This window comes from Salvelinus sp. IW2-2015, linkage group LG22 (genome assembly GCF_002910315.2).
Source record: "Salvelinus sp. IW2-2015 linkage group LG22, ASM291031v2, whole genome shotgun sequence".
NCBI classification, from domain to species: Eukaryota; Metazoa; Chordata; class Actinopteri; order Salmoniformes; family Salmonidae; genus Salvelinus; species Salvelinus sp. IW2-2015.
In genome coordinates this window covers 4729100-4751109 of record NC_036862.1, presented here as the reverse complement: position 1 = coordinate 4751109, position 22010 = coordinate 4729100, and positions in this window count along the sequence as shown.

The window sequence follows — 22010 nt, the reverse complement described above, 5'->3', positions numbered from 1 at the left end:
GGCGGAGACTTTGGTCATGCGTGTCCCCAGTTGCACTATTGGAGGGGTGATAAAAAATATTTCACGAGGGCAGCCATTGCTCTCTCCTTGTGCTCGTGAGTGGAGGTGAATAATGCGTGTGGATTATGGACCTAACCTGGGTTGAAATGAGCCTGAACCTCAGGCAGCCAGATTCATGTGGATGAACGGCGACTGCCACTCAATTTCCAGACTGCCACTTCAATGATGTCACAAACCCAGAGTCATATCTGCAAGCTCGGGGAGAATACTGTATCAGAGAAAATAACCAAGATTGCCTGTGGTTCCCTTTAAAATATTTTGAATGGTTAAAGCGCATCCTATGTGGTTCGCACACATTTATTTATTTTGACGAATATTCCCAATGACACGCGTGTCAATCGAATATATTTTCTTTGTGCATAAAGTACGATTCATCTGTTTGTGCATTTGTGCATTAACACTAGCAGTAAAATATATTGCACATACATGTACTTTATATCCGAAACTTTTTACACAAACAATTATAATTCTACACACACTGTATTTGCAGTTTCCATTAAGCGTGTTTCACGAAATGAATGTCAACCATTTTAAGATCAAGCATTTCCTTGAACTATTGATTTGTGTCCCTTACTCTCTCTGCACCAGTTGACATCTATAGCAGTTCTTCACAGTGAGTCTCTCAGCTTGACTTGGAAACAGCTCACAGCACAAAATCACCACTCCTATGCCCCACATGGACTTACATTGGTCTTTAACAATTGACTGATCCTTCCAATAGACCAATGAAATCTCTCCTCCACCAGACCCCTTTCTGGAAGGCTTGGAGTGAACTTGACCTCAAGTGGTGATCACACCACTCACTGCTCATAGACAGGCGGTAGAACAACCGCTTTCAGTACCTTGGATTAAACCTCAATGAAGCATGGCACTACTCTATCCGAGGCTGCATCCCAAATGGCACCCTATTTCCCTCAAGAGTGCACCACGTTTGACCAGGGCCAATGGGGACATATAGGGCTCTTGTCAAAAGGTGAGCTATTTTCTTGAATAATGAAAGTRCATTTACCAACTGTCAAGAAGTGCAGGCACTCTGTCAGAGCATGACTGGGTCAACCTGAAAACCAGCCTGCAGAACGCTCCTTTTTGACAACAAGTTAAGCTATGCTCACAAGCGCGCCTGTCTGTCCGTGAGGATGGGATTGAGCACAAAGGTGAAAATCAACATTTCATGTCCTCAGAGGATATACCATTTCCCATTCCTATTGAGAGATGTTAACAAAATTATGTTTAGTATGAGTATTAAAATACAATGCACACGTATGGCTTTGTATTTCCCCTTTGAGTATAATTCGTTTTCCAGTGCCGTATTATTCCGTTGTTCCCATTCCTCTTCCATCTGAGAGCTTGTTTGTCAGCCCCACCACCAATGTCTATCTGCTTCCTCAGTTAGCTTGAATGACAGGTAATGACACCCGCTGAGAGATTGCCTCTCCCTCAGGGCGGAATACCGTCCACCGGAGGACGGCTGCATCATTGCGGTGCCACGGAAAAGACAGACATATGACATCTCTCTCCTTTCCCCCCTCTCCTTTCTGTCTCTTTCACACTGTTTTTCTTTCATTTCACCTCAGCCGCCTCCTCATCTCCATCCCCTTGCTCTATCTAGCGTATTGCTTTGACCGCCCGTCCCCCTCCATGTCTCCCATCCCCCTCTCCTAAGCTGCAGAGAATAGAGTGGTTTGGTGAGAGAAAAAAGAATCAGTTGACCACAAGGGAACCTGCTCGACAGTATCACGATCAATTGAGCTGAGCGTCCTGTGATGTGATGAGAAGTTAGACCACAAGCTGTGTACCAGCTGCTACCATTTGCTTCCCAAAGAGGTCGAGTTTAAAAGCTACTGTAGAACATTTACTTTTTGATATTTCTTTGCCTTGCACTTTCAAGTCATTGTTGTAGTCTGTGTACTCTTAATGTACTCTTGTGCCTGTGTGGTTGTATGTATCGCACCGCTATGGCCCTGAATGTAATGCTCGAAGGGGACAAGTAAAGTGTAYGGAATTGAATAGAACGTTCTACCGCAACATATTGAAGACACACTTCTCTTAACCGACACACATTAGTTATTAAAGAGAACCTCTACTCCACTTTATTCAGATATGTGGCTAGAAACTGCCCAATGTGAGAGTGATAGAATGATTATCTTGGCTTCCTTGATAGATGTAATGAACACCTATTTCCACGCTATCTATAGCATTCCAGTAAGAGACAGGCTTTTACAAATTGGCATCGGGATAATGAGTCAGTGATTGAATTTACAGGAACGAAGGTTATTGGGATCCCATTTGTTTTAATACAGCATGCAGAATAGAAATACTCATTTGTTTTGAAACCCAACAGATGACTAGAGACTACAGTATCTGTGGTAGGAGTTTAACTCCAAACTAGAGGACACCAACCTAAAGCAGCATGTCCCGAGACTTCGCAAGTACTTGAATTGAAAGTTGAAGGCGCAATCTGGGATTGGTACATCYGTTTTTKGACTTCCAAAACAAACAASTTTTGCTGTTTTTGGAGCGGTCTGTTTTAAATACACATAGGCTAAGGTTGAAGATTTTTTCTTTGAAAAGTAATATGTCCTGCCATGATAGCACAACACTTTTCAACCAGCCTGCATGTGAAAAGCCATGAGTAGCCTCCCGAGTGGCGTAGTGGTCTAAGGCACTGTGTCAGTGTGTCACAGCCACTAGAGATCCTGGTTCGAGTCCAGGCTGTGTCGCAGCCGGCCGCAACCGGGAGACCCATGGGGCGGCGCACAATTGGCCCAGCGTCGTCCGGGTTAGGGGAGGGTTTGGCCGGCAGGGATGTTCTTGTCCCATCGCGCATTAGCGACTCCTGTGGTGGGCCGGGTGGTGGCCCGGGTGCAATGCGGCTAGTGCACAGTGTTTCCTTCGACACATTGATGTGGCTGGCTTCTGGGTTAAGCGGGCATTGTGTCAAGAARCAGTGCGGCTTGGCTGGGTTGTGTTTCAAAGGACGTGCGGCTCTCGACCTTCGCCTCTCCCGAGTCCGCATGGGAGTTGCAGCGATGGGACAAGACTGTAGCTRCCAATTGGATACCACAAAATTGGGGAGGAAAAGTGGTAAAAAAAAAGCCATGATTAAAATGCTAGCAGGACATACTGTTGGACCCTGACTTCTTTGCAAGGTGACACTACTGCCAATAGAAATAAGGGGCCACACAGGGTGGGTCTGGCTTTACCCTGTTCCCTGTTCCGATGGCCTCTTATTTCTACTCTATTCCTTGCAAAGAAGTCAGGGTGAAAAAAGAAAAAAAACTGACTATCTCCTGCTAGCTTTTTATTTTTTTTAAATTACCACTTTTCCCCCCCAGTGTCGTCGCAAACGTCAGGCACCATTAATCAAACACCTCTTACATGGACGGATTGACCATCTGGCAATTCTGGCAAATTCCAGATGGGCCAAACCATCTTTTTGTTGGGTGGACAGGTCGAAATTTTAAAAAGGGACATGGCCGGCGGCACATGGGCCTGTTAAGTTTAAAAAATATATTTTTGCGGAATTTCTCTGGTGTCATAATATATTTGAGAAGAGACAGATGCACATACTGACACAGATTTAGCCTACTGCTGCCAGATAATATTTTGGCTGTTTATCATATGAAATAGTAGGCTAATTAACACTTAGGCCTAATTAGGGAAGGGGGGATTTGGGGAAACGCATATGACAGGCATTAACTTGCAATAGCCTAAAAAGTTGTTCGATTTGCTTTTATAACACATGCAGTTAGCCAATAACCATCTATTAGACATTAAATGCAGTGCTACTGCTTTTTATTAAATACAAGTCATAAACTATTGCAATGAAACATTGAATTAATGCATACTGATTGCTAAATAATCCTCTGTCTGTGTATTTTACTTGTTTTATCAATGTTTATCCGCTTCTGAATCTGTCTTTTTAGCCAGCGAGTGGGTCTTCGTTTATGAGCTGTAGTAACGAGTGACTTTGGTGTTGTATTACATTACATAGCCACCGCCACTGTAGGCTGGAAAGTCCTGCCTATTTCCCGCCTATTTCATTCACTTTGTGGCCGAAAGATACGCATCAGTGGCACTGTCAAACGAAGAACAATGTCGTAAATCTACCTGCATCCACATAAACTAGTCTCGGCATCGTTGTATGACAAACAAAGAAGGTTTAACATTGAGTTTAACAGAAGAAAACAGAGCGAGAGGGAGAGACTGTCAGTTCCTTAAATGTAGCCATTGGCTGTATTATAAAGCCAAACATTAAGGAACTGGCAGTCTCTCTCGCTCTCTCTCTCTGTTTTCTTCTATTGAATTACATGTAGCCTTTAGCTAAGTGGGCATGGGGGAACACATGACAGGCACTAATTTGAAATATGTAGTTAGGTTATTATAAGGTATTATATAARCCAATGGTCATCTATAAGGCATTTATTCAGTGATTTTATTTTTTGTCTAATATATGTTTATTCGTTCACAACTAGGATGGGTAAGACTTTACTTCAAGGGTCCGTAATAAACCATTTATAAATGGTGTGTTCCCCATGTATAAAACCTTACTACCACATTCATAAACCATTTACTAATATTTTTGCAGTCCTTAATCTCAAAATTCAAAAGGCACTCGCACATCTGAGCTATCTTTGTTACAGGTGCATGGTAACAGTTGAATAAGATGCGGGAAAAAAGAAGAACTTGACAGTGCTCTTGATAGTATCACTGCTCTTTAATAAGCTCAGGCCTTGAGATGCATAAAGCTTATTATAGAGAAGTGATACTATCAAGAGCAGCGTGCAGGTTTCTCCTTTTTTCTGCAGTCCTTAATCTAAAGTGAGTGCTATTTATAATTTATAAAAACTTGACCAAATGCTGATTGGTTGATAGCAGGAAGTTATATCACCACAATCCCCGCATTACAAGGGTAATGCCTGTAAACAGTTCCATTAGATTTATCAATGCGGATCCACTGTCCGACAGCCCAGCCTCCACTGTCCCACAGCACAGTCAGTCAATTTAAGTGGGAAAAAGACAATATTTCCCCATGATACTAGCCTAGCATTTGGTACAGCGGGGTTAATATAAGCTGACCTGTGCAACATGTTGCAGTTTTTTATTTTGCGATCTCCACCGTGCTATACATATGAACGTGACGAGACTGAGAGCTTCTCTCAGCCAGGCAAAATCATTTATCAGGATCATTATAATGGATATGTCCAAAGAAACGGCAATGTAGAAACAAAGGTAAAACAAACTCAAATGCACATAGTGTGTTAGCTTTCCTTTAATTGGCTAGCTAGCTAGCAAAGGAGAAGTAACATTAGCCTAGCTATCCTCCATAATTATATTACTGACTTGAAAATCTGCAGTTTTTTGCCTATTTATACATTATTTATCAAATCATTATTTGCTGAAGTTCTCGTTGCCTATTTATAAATGATTTATTAAATCATTATTTACTAAAGTTCTTGTCTCTCATCACCATTGAACCTCTGCTAGCTAGCCATCTAGCTACATGCCAATGATTTGTTAACTATAGCAACGTGGAATATCCCAAAACGAATTAACAAATCAGCCTGTTTGGTTAGCAACTTCAGAACCTCACAACTAACAACTGGCTTTTGTCCGGACTAAATTGTCTGGTGGAAGTATGAAATAAAACAAATTGACAAATTCAAATAATGTTTTTAATGAAAACATGTCATTAATCCTTTAAGGATTATAAAAGCAATAAGGCCCTCGAATTTGGGGATTATCGGTTTGCCTCGGGCCTAAGAACAGCCCTTAGTCTGGAGTTATCACACGATAATCCCCGGATTCTCATTCCTTATTGCTTAATTATTTATGTCTGAGTGACCAGTGTAATTTCTTCCAAAAAGATGGGCATGCCATTGGTAGACATTGCACACAACACAGGATGTTTAAGGATATACACTGAGTACACAAAATATTAAGAACACATTTCCATGACGTAGACTTACCAGGCGAATCCAGGTGAAAGCTATGATCCCTTACTGATGTCACTTGTTCAATCCACTTCAATCAGTGTAGATGAAGGGGATGAAACGGGTTAAAGAAGAATTTTTAAGCATTGAGACAATTTAGACATGAATTGTGTATGTGTGCCAGTCAGGGTGAACGGGCAAGTCAAAATATTTAAGTGCCTTTGGTAGTAGGTGCCAGGCACACCGGTTTGTGTCAAGAACTGCAATGCTTCTGGGTTTTTCATGCTCAACAGTTTCCCGTGTGTATCAAGAATAGTCCACCACCCAAAGGACTTCCAGCCAACTTGACACAACCGTGGGATGAATTGGAGTCAACATGGGCCAGCATTCCTGTGGAACTCTTTCGACACCTTGTACAGTCCATGCCTCGACGAATTGAGGCTGTTTTGAGGGCAAAAGGGTGCAACTCAATATTAGGAAGGTGTTCCTAATGTTTGGTATAGTCAGTGTATTAAGTGCATTTGGAAGATATTCAGACCACTTGACTTTTTCTACATTTTGTTATATTACAGCCTTATTCTAAAATGGATTAACTTGTTTTCCCCCTCATCATTCCACACACAGTACCCCACAAAGCAAAACAGGTTTTTAGAAATGTTTGTACATTTATTAAAAATAGAAAATAAAAATGACATTTACATAAGTATTCAGACCATTTACTCAGTACTTTGTTGAAGCACCTTTGRCAGCAATTACAGCCTTGAGTCTTCTTGGGTATGAYGCTACAAGCTTGGCACACCTGTATTTGGTAGTTTTTTCCATTATTATCTGCAGATGCTCTCAAGCTCTGTCAGGTTGGAGGGGAGYATTGCTGCACAGGTCTCTCAGGTCTCTCCAGAGAGGTTCGATCGGGTTCAAGTCCGGGCCAATCAAGGACATTCAGAGACTTGTCCCGAAGCCACTCCTGTGTTGTCTTGGCTGTGTGCTTAGGGTCGTTGTCCTGTTGGAAAATGAACCTTCGACCMAGTCTGAGGTCCTGAGCGCTCTGGAGTAGGTTTTCATCAAGCATCTCTCTGTACTTTGCTCCATTCGTCTTTCCCTTAATCCTGACTAGTCTCCCAGTCCCTGCCGCTAAAAACATCCCCACAGCATGATGCTGCCAACCCCATGCTTCACCGTAGGGATGGTATTTGCCAGGTGATGAGTGGTGCCTGGTTTCCTCCAGACGTGATGCTTGGCATCCAGCCCGAAGAGTTCCATCTTGGTTTCATCAGACCAGGGTATCTGGTTTCTCATGGTCTGAGAGACCTTTAGGTGCCTTTTGGCAAACTCCAAGCGGGCTGTAATGTGCCTTTTACTAAGAAGTGGCTTCCGTCTGGCCACTACCATAAAGGCCTGATTGGTAGAGTGCTGCAGAGATGTTTGTCCTTCTGGAAGGCTCTCCCATCTCCACAGAGGAACTCTGAAGCTCTGTCAGAGTGACCATCGGATTCTTGGTTACCTTCCTGACCAACGGCTTTCTCCCCTGATTGCTCAATTTGGCCGGCGGCCAGCTCTAGGAAGATTCTTGGTGGTTCCAAATTTTTTCCATATAAGAATAATGGAGGCCACTGTGTTYTTGGTGACCTTCAATGCTGCAGAAATGTTTTGGTACCCTTCCCCAGATCTGTGCCTCGAAACAATCCTGTCTCGGAGCTCTACGGACAATTCCTTCGACCTCATGGCTTGGTTTTTGCTCTGACATGCACTGTCAAGTTGGGACCTTATATAGACAGGTAGCTTTCCAAATCATGTCCAATCAATTGAAATTGCCACAGGTGGACTCCAATCAAGTTGCAGAAACATCTCAAGGATGATCAATGGAAACAGGATGCACGAGAGCTAAACTTCGAGTCTTATAGCACATTTCGGAATACTTATGTAAATAAGGTATTTCTGTTTTWAAAAAATGTATACATTAGCTAAAATGTTGTAAAAAAACTATTTTCGCTTTGTCATTATGGGGTATTGTGTGTAGATTGATGAGAAATTGTTTTATTTAATCCATTATAGAATAAGGCTGTAAACGTAACAAAATGTGTAAAAAGTTAAGGGGTCTGAATACTTTCCAAATGTGCAGTGGAGGTAGGAAGTAATGAGAGAGAGAGAGAGAGAGAGACACTGACACAGATGTACTGCCAATAATAGTACTTAACCCTTAGGATGTATGAAAGGCAGGCACTTATATTTGCAATATAAGTTGTGATTTTATGTAGTTATGATTTTATAAGTTATTATGAGCCGATAGTCATCTATTAGGCATTTATTAAATACTTTTTCTTTAATCTAATAAATGTGTTAATTCATTCMCAACTAGGATGTTGCTGGGCCCAGCACATGCAGTGTGGTACCCTAGTCTTCTGGTATCAGAGCTGTGGGAAAGGACGCTAGGCTTAGCAGAGACAGCTCAGAGGCGAGTGCAGTGGCGGTAGGAAGAAAACAGAGAGACACAGATGTACGACCAGTTCCTTAATATGTTGGCTGAATATGTAATAGCGATTAACATTTAGGAGTGACAGACAGAGTGACCGACAGACAGAGTGACAGCAGAGGAGGTGCAGAAACGGACTGCACAACAGGGAGGCAACAGAGGCCCGGCTATAGCGGTGACTTGTATCTCCAGTGATGCTTTTATACGTTATGCTTGTCTTAAACATGAGCTGGTTAAAAAGAGCTTGTTAAAAAAGGAGGAGAACTATGTTTCACTAGTCACTGGTACAGTAACAGTTGAGAAATGTTGTACTATAGAGGACTGCTTATGTCATGTGTCAGTAGATTTACTGCCTGTGTGTGTAAGTAGCGTGGGGGGCGGGTGCACGCACGGTGATGTGGGATGGTGAGGCTAAAATGCTAGGGCTGAATTTTTGGCACAGTCCGCCCGACCTCTCACTTTCCACGACAGCTACACTATATGACCAGAAGTATGCGGACACCTGCTCGTCGAACATCTCATTCCAAAGTCATGGGCATTAACATGGAGTATAACAGCCTCCACTCATCTGGGAAGGCTCTTCAGTCAAGTTCTTCCACACCGATCTCGACAAACCATTTCTGTATGGACCTCACTTTGTGCACGGGGGCATTGTCATGCTGAAACAGGAAAGGGCCTTCCCCAAACTGTTTCCACAAGGTTGGAAACACGGAATCGTCTACAATGTCTGCTCCAGAGTCCAATGGCGGCGAGCTTTACACCACTCCAGCCGACCCTTGGCATTGCGCATGGTGATCTTAGACTTGTGTGCGGCGGCTTGGCCATGGAAACCTATTTCATGAAGCTCCCAATGAACAGTTGTTGTGCTGACATTGCTTCCAAAAGCAGTTTGGAACTCAGTGAGTGTTGCAACCGAGGACAGATTTTTACACGCTACAGGATTCAGCACTCGGTGGTCCCGTTCTATGAGCTTGTGTGGCCTACCACTTCGCAGCTGAGCTGTTGTTGTTCCTAGACGTTTCCACTTCACAATAACAGCACTTACAGTTGATCGGGGCAGCTCTAGCAGGGCAAAAATTTTACGAACTGACTTGTTGGAAAAGTGGCATCCTATGACGGTGCCATGTTGAAAGTCACTGAGCTCTTCAGTAAGGTCATTCTACTGCCAATGTTTGTCTATGGAGATTGCATGGCTGTGTGCTCGATTTGATACACCTGTCGGGCAACGGGTGTGGCTGAAATAGCCGAATCCATTAATTTGTCCACATACTTTTGTTAATATAGTTTATTACTAATCTTCGAGAGTGAACGTGTAAAAATAACACTTTATTTAGCCTAAATTGGACCGCCGGATCATTTTCTACTTGAAGTGTAGTGTGACACTATCTACAGTATGTCCGACCTTGCTTCCCTTAACAACATGAGATGTCTCCAACACGCAACCAAGACATTCATATGCGGGGGACCTGTGCTGCAAAACAAAAAGACGYGAGAGAAATAGGAGACAGTTAGGTCACTCTGCATTGATGATCTCCTTGGAGAAATACAATTCAGAGGGGCAGAGCAACGTGAATAGCTGTCAAGTGTGTGCGAGAGGAACGGGGTGAAATGGGTCGTTCGTTTAGACACATCCGTAATGGAACGTGTTAACGACAAACGGTCCACTTTGCTTATTTGTGAATGGCTTTTGTCATTTCCCTTTGTTCCACTTTTCACCAGAGCTTAACCTCTTTTCCGAGAGCAGGTTTTCACATAGCTCGATTATATGGTTCATGGATATAATGTGAAACACATCCAGCATACCCTGACAATAACACGCCAACAAGCCTAACTGGTTTGTTAAAAGGTATATTTCGTGACGGAGACATATGTCTTCCTCTCTTTTATCCAGATGACTTTCTATTCCATCCACATTCAGACAATGAGGCTTTTATTTATTTTCATGTTCAAAGATACGTCACAGTTCACCCATTCATCAGCTTCTTCTAGTTAAAATTATGAAGCTTAAATACTCAGAATACCACTATTATGGTTATTGTCATTGATTGTATGATTAAATGACTAAAGCATGGAACAAAAGGGACCTAATGACAGTGTTTTTGGTCAGCACCCAAAGACATACTGTAACCAAGGCCATGGACACGAGTCTAATAACAATTCAGAAGTTAATGTGAGATTCTGTGGTTGGACTGATTTGACTCTGTCCTATTAAACATTTAATGTAAGTTATTACTGGACAGGACCCAATGAAAATAGGACAAGAACCAATAGATGTACAGTACCAGTCAAAGGTTTGGACACACCAACTCATTCCAGGATTTTTCTTTATTTGTACTATTTTCTACATTGCAGAATAATAGTGAAGACATCAGAACTATGAAATAACATAAATATATTTTATATTTGTGATTCTTCAAAGTAGCCACCCACTGCCTTGATGACAGCTTTGCACACTCTTGGCATTCTCTCAATCAGCTTCATGAGGTCGTCACCTGGAATGCATTTCAATTAACAGGTGTGCCTTGTTAAAAGTTCCTTTGCGGAATTTATTTCCTTCTTAATGCATTTGAGCATATCAGTTGTGCTGTGACAAGGTAGGGGTGGTATACAGAAGATAGCCCTATTTGGTAAAATACCAAGTCCATATTATGGCAAGAACAGCTCAAATAAGCAAAGAGAAACGACAGTCCATCATAACTTTAAGACATGAAGGTCAGTCAATCTGGAAAATGTCTAGAACTTTTAAAGTATCTTCAAGTGCAGTCGCAAAAACCATCAAGCGCTATGATGAAACTAGGGTGATGGAGTGCTGCATCAGATGACCTGGCCTCCACAATCACCAGACCTCAAACCAATTGAGATGGTTTGGGATGAGTTGGACCGCAGAGTGAAGGTAAAGCAGCCAACAAGTAGTCAGCATATATGAGAACTCCTTCAAGACTGTTGGAAAAGCATTCCTCGTGAAGCGGGTAGAGAGAATGTGTGTGCAAAGAGTGTGCAAAGCTGTCATCAAGTCAAAGTGCGGCTACATTGAAGAATTTAAAATACATTTTGATTTGTTTAATACTTTTTTGGTAACTACAGTGGCAGGGAAAAGTATGTGAACCCTTTGGAATTACCTGGATTTCTGCATAAATTGGTCATAAAATGTCATCTGATCTTCATCTAAGTAACAACAATAGACCAACCCAGTCTGTTTAAACTAATAACAAACAAACAAATATACTTGTTCATGTCTTTATTGAACACAGCGTATAAACATTCACAGTGCAGGGTGGGAAAAGTATGTGAACCCTTGGATTTAATAACCGGTTGACCCCCCTTTGGCAGCAATAACCTCAACCAAACAGTTTCTGTAGTTGCGAATCAGACCTGCGCAATGGTCAGGAGGAATTTTGGACCATTCCTCTTTACAAAACTGTTACAGTTCAGCAATATTCTTGGGATGTCGGGTGTTAGCTGTTCTCTTGAGGTCATGCTACAGCATTTTAAATCGGGTTGAGGTCAGGACTCTGACTGAGCCACTCCAGAAGGCACATTTTCTTCTGTTGAAACCATTCTGTTGTTGATTTACTTCTGTATTTTGGGTCATTGTCCTGTTGCACCACCCAACTTCTGTTGAGTTTCAATTGGCGGACAGATAGCCTTACACTGGAGGTGGCCTACAACACCTGCAAAAATGTATTGATAAACTTGGGAATTCATTTTTCTTTCGATGATAGCAAGCTGTCCAGGTCCTGAGACAGCAAAGCAGTCCCAAACATGACGCTCCCTCCACCATACTTTACAGTTGGGATGAGGTTTTGATGTTTGTGTGCTGTGCCTTTTTTTCTCCACACATATGTTCCTTCCATGTGTTCCTTCCAAACAACTCAACTTTAGTTTCATCTGTCCACAGAATATTTTGCCAGCAACGCCGTGGAACATACAGGTGCTCTTTTGCGAACTTCAGATGTGCAGCAATGTTTTTTTTGGACAGCAATTGGTTCTTCCATGGTGTCCTCCCATGAACACCATTCTTGTTTAGTGTTTTACGCATCGTAGACTTGTCACTAGAGATGTTAGATTGTTCCAGAGATTTCTGTAAGTCTTTAGCTGACACTAGGATTCTTTTTAACCTCAGCGAGCATTCTGCGCTGTGCTCTTGCAGTCATCTTTGCAGGACGGCCACTCCTAGGGAGAATAGCAACAGTACTGAACTTTCTCCATTTATAGACACTTTGTCTTACTGTGGACTGATGAAGATCAAGGCTTTTAGAGATACTTTTGTAACCCTTTCCAGCTTTAAGCAAGTCAACAATTGTTAATCTTAGGTCTTCTGAGATCTCTTTTGGTCGAGGCAGGGTTCACAACAGGCAATGCTGCTTGTTAATAGCAAACTCAAATGTTGTGATTGTTTTTTATATGGCAGGGCATCTAACCAACATCTCCAATCTCGTCTCATTGATTGGACTCCAGGTTAGCTGACTCCTGACTCCAAATAGCTTTGGAGAGGTCATTAGCCTAGGGGTTCACATACTTTTTCCAACCTACACTGAATGATTAAACTATGTATTCAATATAGACAAGAAAAATACAATAAGTTATGTGTTATCAGTTTAAGCACACTGTTTTTGTCCATTGTTGTGACTTAGATCAAGATCAAATTTTATGACAAATGTATGAAGAAATCCAGCTAATTCCAAAGGGTTCACATATTTTTTCTTGCCACTGCACGTGATCCCATCTGCATTATTTCATAGTTTTGTTGTCTTCACTATTATTGTAAATAAAAATTAGTTCTTAACTGACTTGCCTAGTTAAATAAAGGTTAAATACATTTTAAAAATCCTACAATGTAGAAAATAGTCAAATTAAGAAAAACCCTTGAATGAGTAGGTGTTGTCGTGTCTTTACTATCATTAAACTGAAGACTTATTCATCAAATAACTCTCTGTAATTATTATTACGCGATTAAACTGATTAATCATGTAACTGTAATTAACTAGGAAGTCGGGGCACCAAGGAAAATATTCAGATTAAAGTTATAATTTTCCTAATATAACTTTTCAGATATTTTATGTCTGATCAATTAGTCTTCGAATTAATGAATTATTTACTTTACCTCACGTTAGTCTCATTCCAAACGTCGTAAATTGTTGGTTATCTGCACGAACCCAGTCTTCACTATGAGTCATCCATACATCAATTGTCTTAAATCATTTATTTACTAACTAAGTAATTCACAGAAATGCATAAACAAACAAACAAAGTAAATATGGTTACAAGAAATGATAGGGGAATTTCCCTAGTGGGCTAAACCGGTATCGCGGCTTGTTAGACAAAAGGGGAGTGGGGGTCAGATGAGAAGTCACTACAGAGTTGATAATTATAACAATTGAAATGCTAATCCTTTGCACATGAACGCTCACTCATTCGGGAACAATTGCAATCAATATATATATTTACGCTCAGTGTGTCGTCGGGATCTCTGCTGAAAAGTTAGTTTCTGTTGGAGAGTTTCCGTCCTCTCTCTCTCTGTCGTGGTTAGAGTGGATTATTCAGAGTGACATTCATTCATGTCGTTATGGATAGGTGTTTCGGCGGTTGTCGTTCTTCGCGTTCAATGATACCGAATTCCTAGCTGCAGACTAGTAATTAATATCAAAGACTTGTTCTTATTCTGTCGGTATCGATAGTCTAAGAGTTTAACCACGTGGGATGGTTAAAAGATTCAGCAATCGTCTCAAACCTTGGCCTTCTCTTTATCGAGGTAAGCTGGTCTGCAACCTTTGTCCTCTCGTGATTGAGAGAAACATGGTCTGGTGATAGAAAACCCGAGTGGGGGTTTTATTTGGAAGTGCAGAAAAGGGCCTGTCCCAGGATGCCCGACCATAACTGTGCTCATTGACGGTCCTCTGATTTAGTTAAACTCAAAAGGGAATTGGAGTTTCCTTCATTAAACAGTCCAAAATCACATTACACGATTTTACAAACAGTATCATCCTCACTCATTCATCTTATACAACAATTAGATGTAAACCTCATATCTGAGGCTATTATATAAACAGCGTTATGGTAATGTGGCCGCACCGTCTCCCATGAGCTTCACCAAGATTACCAAATGGACCAGTTCGTAGCTGGATTCTTCACCGATCTTTTATACCTTCTCCGTAACATAAATGTTGTTCGGACCTCAAGTTCTGTGAGGTGGAAGAAATTCCTTTGTTCTCTATGAAACTTCACTCTGTCTCTATACTGTGTGGCCATGAGGCAGGATCTTCCCTAGGAATTTACGACCTCTCTGACCACAGCAGCCTGGTTGTAGGAGGCAGAGAGAGGGGGATGGTGCTCGCTGTACCCAAAGAGGGCAACGTCATGACAGTGTCCAAACTTTTGACTGGTACTGTAAACAATGAACATAAAGACAACAAGAACCACACATAATGATGTCAAGAAAAGGTTTTAAGAACAGGTTTCGCTTAGCCTAGTTCAGATCTGTTTGTTCCGTCTTGCCAGATCTGGGACCAGGCTGCTGTACTGTAGAGTAGTGATGCTCAATTGTTGGCCCCAGACCAAAACCTCCCTACCACCATTTACTGTTACCCTTGTCATGAATAATACTTTACATTGTGCATTATGATTTATTGATGAGTGAGGGTATAATCGATTGAGTACTATATTGAGTTCATTTGTTGAATGATATGTAGCGATACGGGGATGTTAGCACGATACACATGTACCATTTCCATCTGTGAATCAATATATTGATACCCACCTGTTGTGATACAGGCCTAATAACCAAGATCATTCATTTTTAACCCGATCAGAACCCTGAGGAGTATCGCCAGCAGTGCAACATCAGCACAAACATGATTTATCAAAGCAATCCACTGTTGTCTTCGTTCTCATGGCCAAGGGCTGGAGTTGCTACGACAGTATTCCTCTCCTCCCTCGTTTCTTCTCTCTTCCTCTTTTCTGGGTTAGTCTACCTCGCAGTCCTCCCTGCAGGCTGATTACAGTACATCCCATCCGCTTGAACGGGCACAAATTTCCCCCTCTGTCACAACCGCTACCTGTGCATGTCTTGAAAGGAAACCATGTAGGTTAACGTCGCCCGCTATGATATAAAACACATGCATCTGCTTGGCCTCCACCGCAAGCCACCGCTCAACACATTTGTCCATATTAAAGCAGGGAGCCGACAGTACGGTATGTTGTAGGCCACCTCCAGTGTTCGTCTTTATAGCGGTTAGATCGAGCTAGTTCCCCACGGAGCAGCTACATGTGGTGTGACGCCGCCGCAGTGTGCAGCGCGGGCAAATTGATATGAGGCGCTGATGAGTGAGTCGCAGACTGTATGCCTCCATCGGGGGGAGAATAAGTAGAAAGAGGGTCATCTGTCATTCATGCTGCACTGAGTCTGTCACTCATACAGGGCATTTACCAGGGGAGAGATCTCTATTAAACACTGCAGGGAGGTGTGTGTGTACGTGTGTGTGTGTGTGTGTTGTGTGTGTGTGTTGTGTGTGTGTGTGTGTGTGTGTGTGTGTGTGTGTTACACCACCGTTCAAAAATTTGGGGTCACTTACAAATGTCCTTGTTTTTGACAGAAAATAAAAAGAAATTGTCCATTAAATTAACATCAAATTGATCATAAATACAGTGTAGATATTGTTGATTTTGTAAATGACAATTGTAGCTGGAAACGGCAGATTTTATTATGGAATATCTACATAGGCCTACAGAGGCCCATTATCAGCAACCATCCCTCCTGTGTTCCAATGGCACGTTGTGTTAGCTAATCCAAGTTTATCATTTTAAAAGGCTAATTGATCATTAGAAAACCCTTTTGCTATTATGTTAGCACAGCTGAAAAGTGTTGTCCTGATTAAAGAAGTAATAAAACTGGACTTCTTTAGACAAGATGAGTATCTGGAGCATCAGCATTTGTGGGTTCGATTACAGGTTCAAAATGGCTAGAAACAAAGACCTTTGTTCTGAAACTCGTCACTATTCTTGTTCTGAGAATTGAAGGCTATTCCATGCAAGCATTTGCCAAGAAATTGAAGATCTCGTACAACGCTGTGTACTACTCCCTTCACAAAACAGCACAAACTGGCTCTAACCAGAATAGAGAGAGGAGTGGGAGGCCCCGGTGCACAACTGAGCAAGATGACAAGTACATTATAGTGTCTATTTTGAAAAACAGACGCCTTACAAGTCCTCAACTGGCAGCTTCATTAAATAGTACCCACAAAACACCAGTCTCAACATCAACAGTGAAGAGGCAACTCCGGGATGCTGGCCTTCTAGGCAGAGTTGCAAAGAAAAAGCCATACCTCAGACTGGCCAATAAAAAGAAAAGCTTAAGATGGGCAAAAGAACACAGACACTGGACAGAGGAACTCTGCCTAGAAGGCCAGCATCCCGGAGTCGCCTCTTCACTATTGACGTTGAAATGATAAACGGGCCTCTGTACGCCTATGTAGATATTCCATTAAAAATCAGCCGTTTCCAGCTACAATTGTCATTTACAACGTTAACAATGTCTACACTGTATTTTTGATCAAATTGATGTTATTTTAAAATGGACAAAAAATGTGCTTTTCTTTCAAAAACAAGGACATTTCTAAGTGACCCCAAACTTTTGAACGGTAGTGTATATGTGTATGCTCGTGTGTGTGCACTGGTTGTTATCAACAGGTGCGTGTGTGTGCACGTCTGTGCGCGTTCATGTGTGTGGTAACTTAATGCATATATCTCTAGTTCGGCCTCCCTCCTTCAGTAGATAGAAAATAAATATGATAAATACACATTTTGTGTAGTGTTTACTCATTGTTGTGAACATTAGGGGAGTTGTAAGGTAACACATACATTTTGTTCTGAACTGTGAGAATGATAAACGGGTCAGATATCACATGTGAAAAGAAACGCTGAAACGGTGCTGCACTCCGCTTTTTCAAAATCGAATACAATTTTATTTGTAGTAGACCTTATCATGAAATACTTTCTTACAAGCCCTTAACCAACAATGCAGATTTTTTTTTTAAGTAAGAAAATATTTGCTAAAAGAATAAATACAAAATAAAATAATGTAAAATGAAAAAATAATTACACAATAAAATAACAATAATGAGGCTACATACAGGGGTTACTGGTACCGACTCAATGTCAGGTAATTTGAGCTAATTTAGGTAATATGTACATGTAAGTAGGGGTAAAGTGTGCATAGATAATAAACAGCAAGAAGCAGCAGTGTAAAAAAAGGGGGTCAATGCAAATAATCTGGGTTAGCCATTTGATTAACTATTTAGTCTTATGGCTTTGGGGTAGAAGTAGCCTTTTGGACCTAGACTTCGCGCTCCGGTACCGCTTGCCGTGTTTTAGCAGAGAGAACAGGCTATGAATAGGATGGCTGGAGTCTTTGACAGTTTTTAGGGTCTTCCTCTGACACTGCTTGGTATAGAGGTCCTGTATGACGTGGCCCCAGTGATGTACTGGGTCTTAAGCTCTATCCTCTGTAGCACTTTGCGGTCAGATGCCGAGCAGTTGCCATACCAAGCGGTGATACAACCAGTCAGGAGCTCTCGATGGTGCAGCTGTAGAACTTGCCAAATCTTTGCCCTCTTCACAACTGTCTTGTTAGTGAAGATCTTTACCCGCTCCACTACAGCCTTGTCGAGGTTAATTAGGACCCCTTTTCCTGTAGTCCACAATCAGCTCTTTTGTCTTGCTCATGTTGAGAGAGAGGTTGTTATCCTCGCACCACACTGCCAGGTCTCTGACCTACTCCCTGTAGGTTGTCTCATCGCTGACGGTGATCAGGCCTACCACCGTTGTTTCATCTGCAAACTTAATTATGCTGTTGGAGTCGTGTGTGGCTAAGCAGTCGTGGGTGAGCAGGGAGTACAGGAGGGGACTAAGCACACACCCCTGAGGGGCTTCCATGTTGAGGATCAGCATTGCAGATGTGTTATTGACTACCCTTACCACCTGGGGCGGCCCATCAGGAAGTCCAGGAATTCAGTTGCAGAGGGAGGTGTTGAGTCCCAGGGTCTTTAGCTTTGTGATGAGCTTTGCGAGCACTATGGTGTTAAAGGCTGAACTGTAGTCAACGAACAGCATTCTCACGAAGGTGTTCTTTTTGTCCAGGTGGGAAAGGGCAGTGTGGAGTGCAATAGAGATTGCATCATCTTTGGATCTGTTAGGGTGGTATGCAAATTGGAGTGGGTATAGGGTTTCTGGTATGATGGTGTTGATGTGAGCCATGACCAGCTTTTAAAGCACTTCATAGCTACAGACGTGAGTGTTACGGGGCGGTAGACATTTAGGAAGGTTACCTTGGCGTTCTTGGGCACAGGGACTATGGTAGTCTGCTTGAAACATGTAGGTATTACAGACTCGGTCAGGGAGAGGTTGAAAATGTCAGTGAGGCCACTTGCCAGTTGGTCAGTGCATGTTGTGAGTATACGTCCTGGTATTCCAACTGGCCCTGCGGCCTTGTGAATGTTGATCTGTTTAAACGTCTTAGTCACATCGGCTACGGAGAACATGCTTACACTGTCTGCAACAGCTGGTGCTCTCATCCAATTCAGTGTTGCTTGCCTCGAAGTGAGCATATAAGGCATTTAGCTCATCTGGTAGGCTCACATCACTGGGCAGCTCGCGGCAGGGTTTCCCTTTGTAATCCGTAATAGCCAGTGTAGTACTGTAGGATTCAATATTAGTCCTGTATTGACGTTTGATGTTTCTTCAGAGCATCCGGATTGGTGTCCCGCTCCTTGAAAGTGGCAGCTCTAGTGCGGATGTTGCTTGTAATCCATGGCTTCTGTTTGGGATATGTACGTACGGTCACTGTGGGGACGACGTCGACGATGCACTTATTGATGAAGCCGGTAACTGATCTGGTATACTCCTCAATGYCATCAGATGAATCCCAGAACATATTCCAATCTGTGCTAGCAAAACAGTCCTGTGGCTTAGAATCATCAGACCACTTCCTTATTGAGCGAGTCACTGGTATTTCCTGCTTTAGTTGAGTTTTTTGCTTGTAGGCAGGAATCAGGRGGATAGAATTATGGTCAGATTTGCCAAATGGAAAATGAAGGAGAGCTTTATACGTGTTTCTGTGTGTGAAGTAAAGGTGGTCTACAGTTTTTTGTCCTCTGGTTGCACATATGACATGCTGGTAGAAATGAGGTAAAACGGATAAAAATGTTCCTGTATTAAAGTCCCCAGCCACTAGGAGGGCCGCTTCTGGGTGAGCATTCTCGTTTGCTTATGGCCTTATACGGCTTGTGGAGTGTGGTCTTAGTGCCTGCATTGGTTTGTGGTGATAAATAGTCAGCTACGAAATAAATAGTGTGGTCTACAGCTTATCCTGAGGAAGTCTAGCTCATGTGAGCAAAACCTCAAGACTTCCTTAATATTAGAGATCGCGCACCAGCTGTTGTTGACAAATAGACACAGAACACCACCCCTCGTCTTACCAGAGGTTGCTGTTCTGTCTTGCCGATGAACGGAAAACCCCGCCAACTGTATATTATCCATGTCCTCGTTTAGCCACCACTCGGTGAAACATAAGATATTACAGTTTTTTTTTTTGAAAACTCTGTTTATTAAGTTTTACACACACAGACAAGACAAAGCAATATAAATAATATACTCAACTAGAAAAAAATACAAATAATACATAAAAAAAAAATAGCTTTAAAGATACCATACTTTAGACAAGTTAAACACACCAGGCAGAAGGCTACAAAGGTTAAAGGGCAATCTATAGTATAGGGACAGAGCAAMCACCTCACCATTGTTCCTGTAAACAGTCAAGGGATGGGGTGGAGAAATGCAACCACTCACAGACAGTCAAGGCCACAGACCAACCATCCACTGGACCAAAAATGAAAAGTTTACAATGCTTTAAAATAAAAAATGAATAATAATAATTTTATGTAGGCGTGAACAAAATTTWAAAATARAAATAACTGGGAAAAACAAGCTCACACCTTAGTCTCTGCCCCGGCAAGATGAACAAGGCATCCGCAGGTCACAATCAATAAGCACATCAACCTTAATGCCCCCCCCCCCCCAGAAAAAACACAGAAATGCTCATCCAACCCCTAAGTAAGTCACAGGGGGGTCAAATACAGACTTATTTTGGTTTTAATAGGAATGCCATCAGAGGATGGACTGTTTAAAGTAACACCGGAATGGAGCCCAAGCCTCATTAAACAGTTTGGGGTTCCCACGTGAATTGAATTRAATTTTTTCTAGTTTCAGAGAGCACAACACATCTCTCACCCAATATGTATAAGATGGGGGAGCTGCCATCTTCCAGTTCTGTAGTATTAGCCGTCTAGCTAAAAGAGTTGTATAAGCAACAGTGTCCGACTGGATTCTTGACAGGGGGGTACCTATGGGCAGTACACCAAAAAGGGCTGTAAGGGGAGACGGATCTATAACAGTGTCATATATATCAGAGAAACATTTAAATATTAATTCCCAGAAACCTGACAGTTTATGACAGCCCCAGAACATATGCAACAGTGTGGCTGGTTCAATTTTACATCTGACACAGGTAGGATCAAAATCAGAGAATATTCTTCCAAGTCTGGCCCCAGACCAGTGGATACGGTGAACCACCTTGAATTGAATGAGGCTGTGTCTAGTGCTAAAAGAGGACGAATGCACCCTGCGCAGCACAGATTCCCAGGTGTCTTCCCCAAGTTCCTCCCCCAAATCCTTTTCCCATCGAGTCTTTAAAGGCACCAAAGAAGGGTTCTGTAAGTCATGAATGATTGCATATACATCTGAAATTGTGCCCCTAGGAAGCTTGTTCAGCTCCAAGATGCTCTCTATAGCTGTATTCGCAGGCCTATGGGGAAATTCAGGTGTGTTAGCTCTGACAAAGTTCCTAGTCTGGAGATAGCGGAAAAAGTGGGATTGGGGGAGGTTGAACCTTTCCTGTAGCTGAGCAAAAGAGGCAAATGTGTCATCAAAGAATAATTGGGCTAGTGAGGAGAGGCCTAGTGAGTGCCAGATGCCAAAAGCCCCCTCATTCAAAGGAGGAAGGAAGGAAATAAAATGTTCTGATTGATTGGGCCTGATAGAGAAAAGCCTCGGAGGCCAAAGGCTAAACGGAACTGATTCCAAATTTTAAGAGACTGCTTTACAATTGGGTTGACACACCTTTTGCCTAGGGACACTGGGAGAGACGAGCACAACACAGAAGAAAGTGCAGCAGGTTTACACGATTCAGACTCCATCTGGACCCAGAGTGGTCTGGGGCCAGTAGGATCAGTCTGCAGCCAGTACAGAAGGGCTCTGAAATTTGCAGCCCAATAGTATGTCTGAAAATTTGGTAGAGCTAAACCCCCCAATGACTTAGGCTTCTGTAAATGTTTTTTACCAATCCGTGGTACCTTGCCATCCCAAATGAAATGCATGAATGTTTGATCCAGTGAAATAAAAAAAGATTTTGGAATAAAAATGGGTAAACATTGAAATAAATATAGAAATTTGGGCAACACACTCATTTTAATGACATTAATCCTTCCGATAAGAGA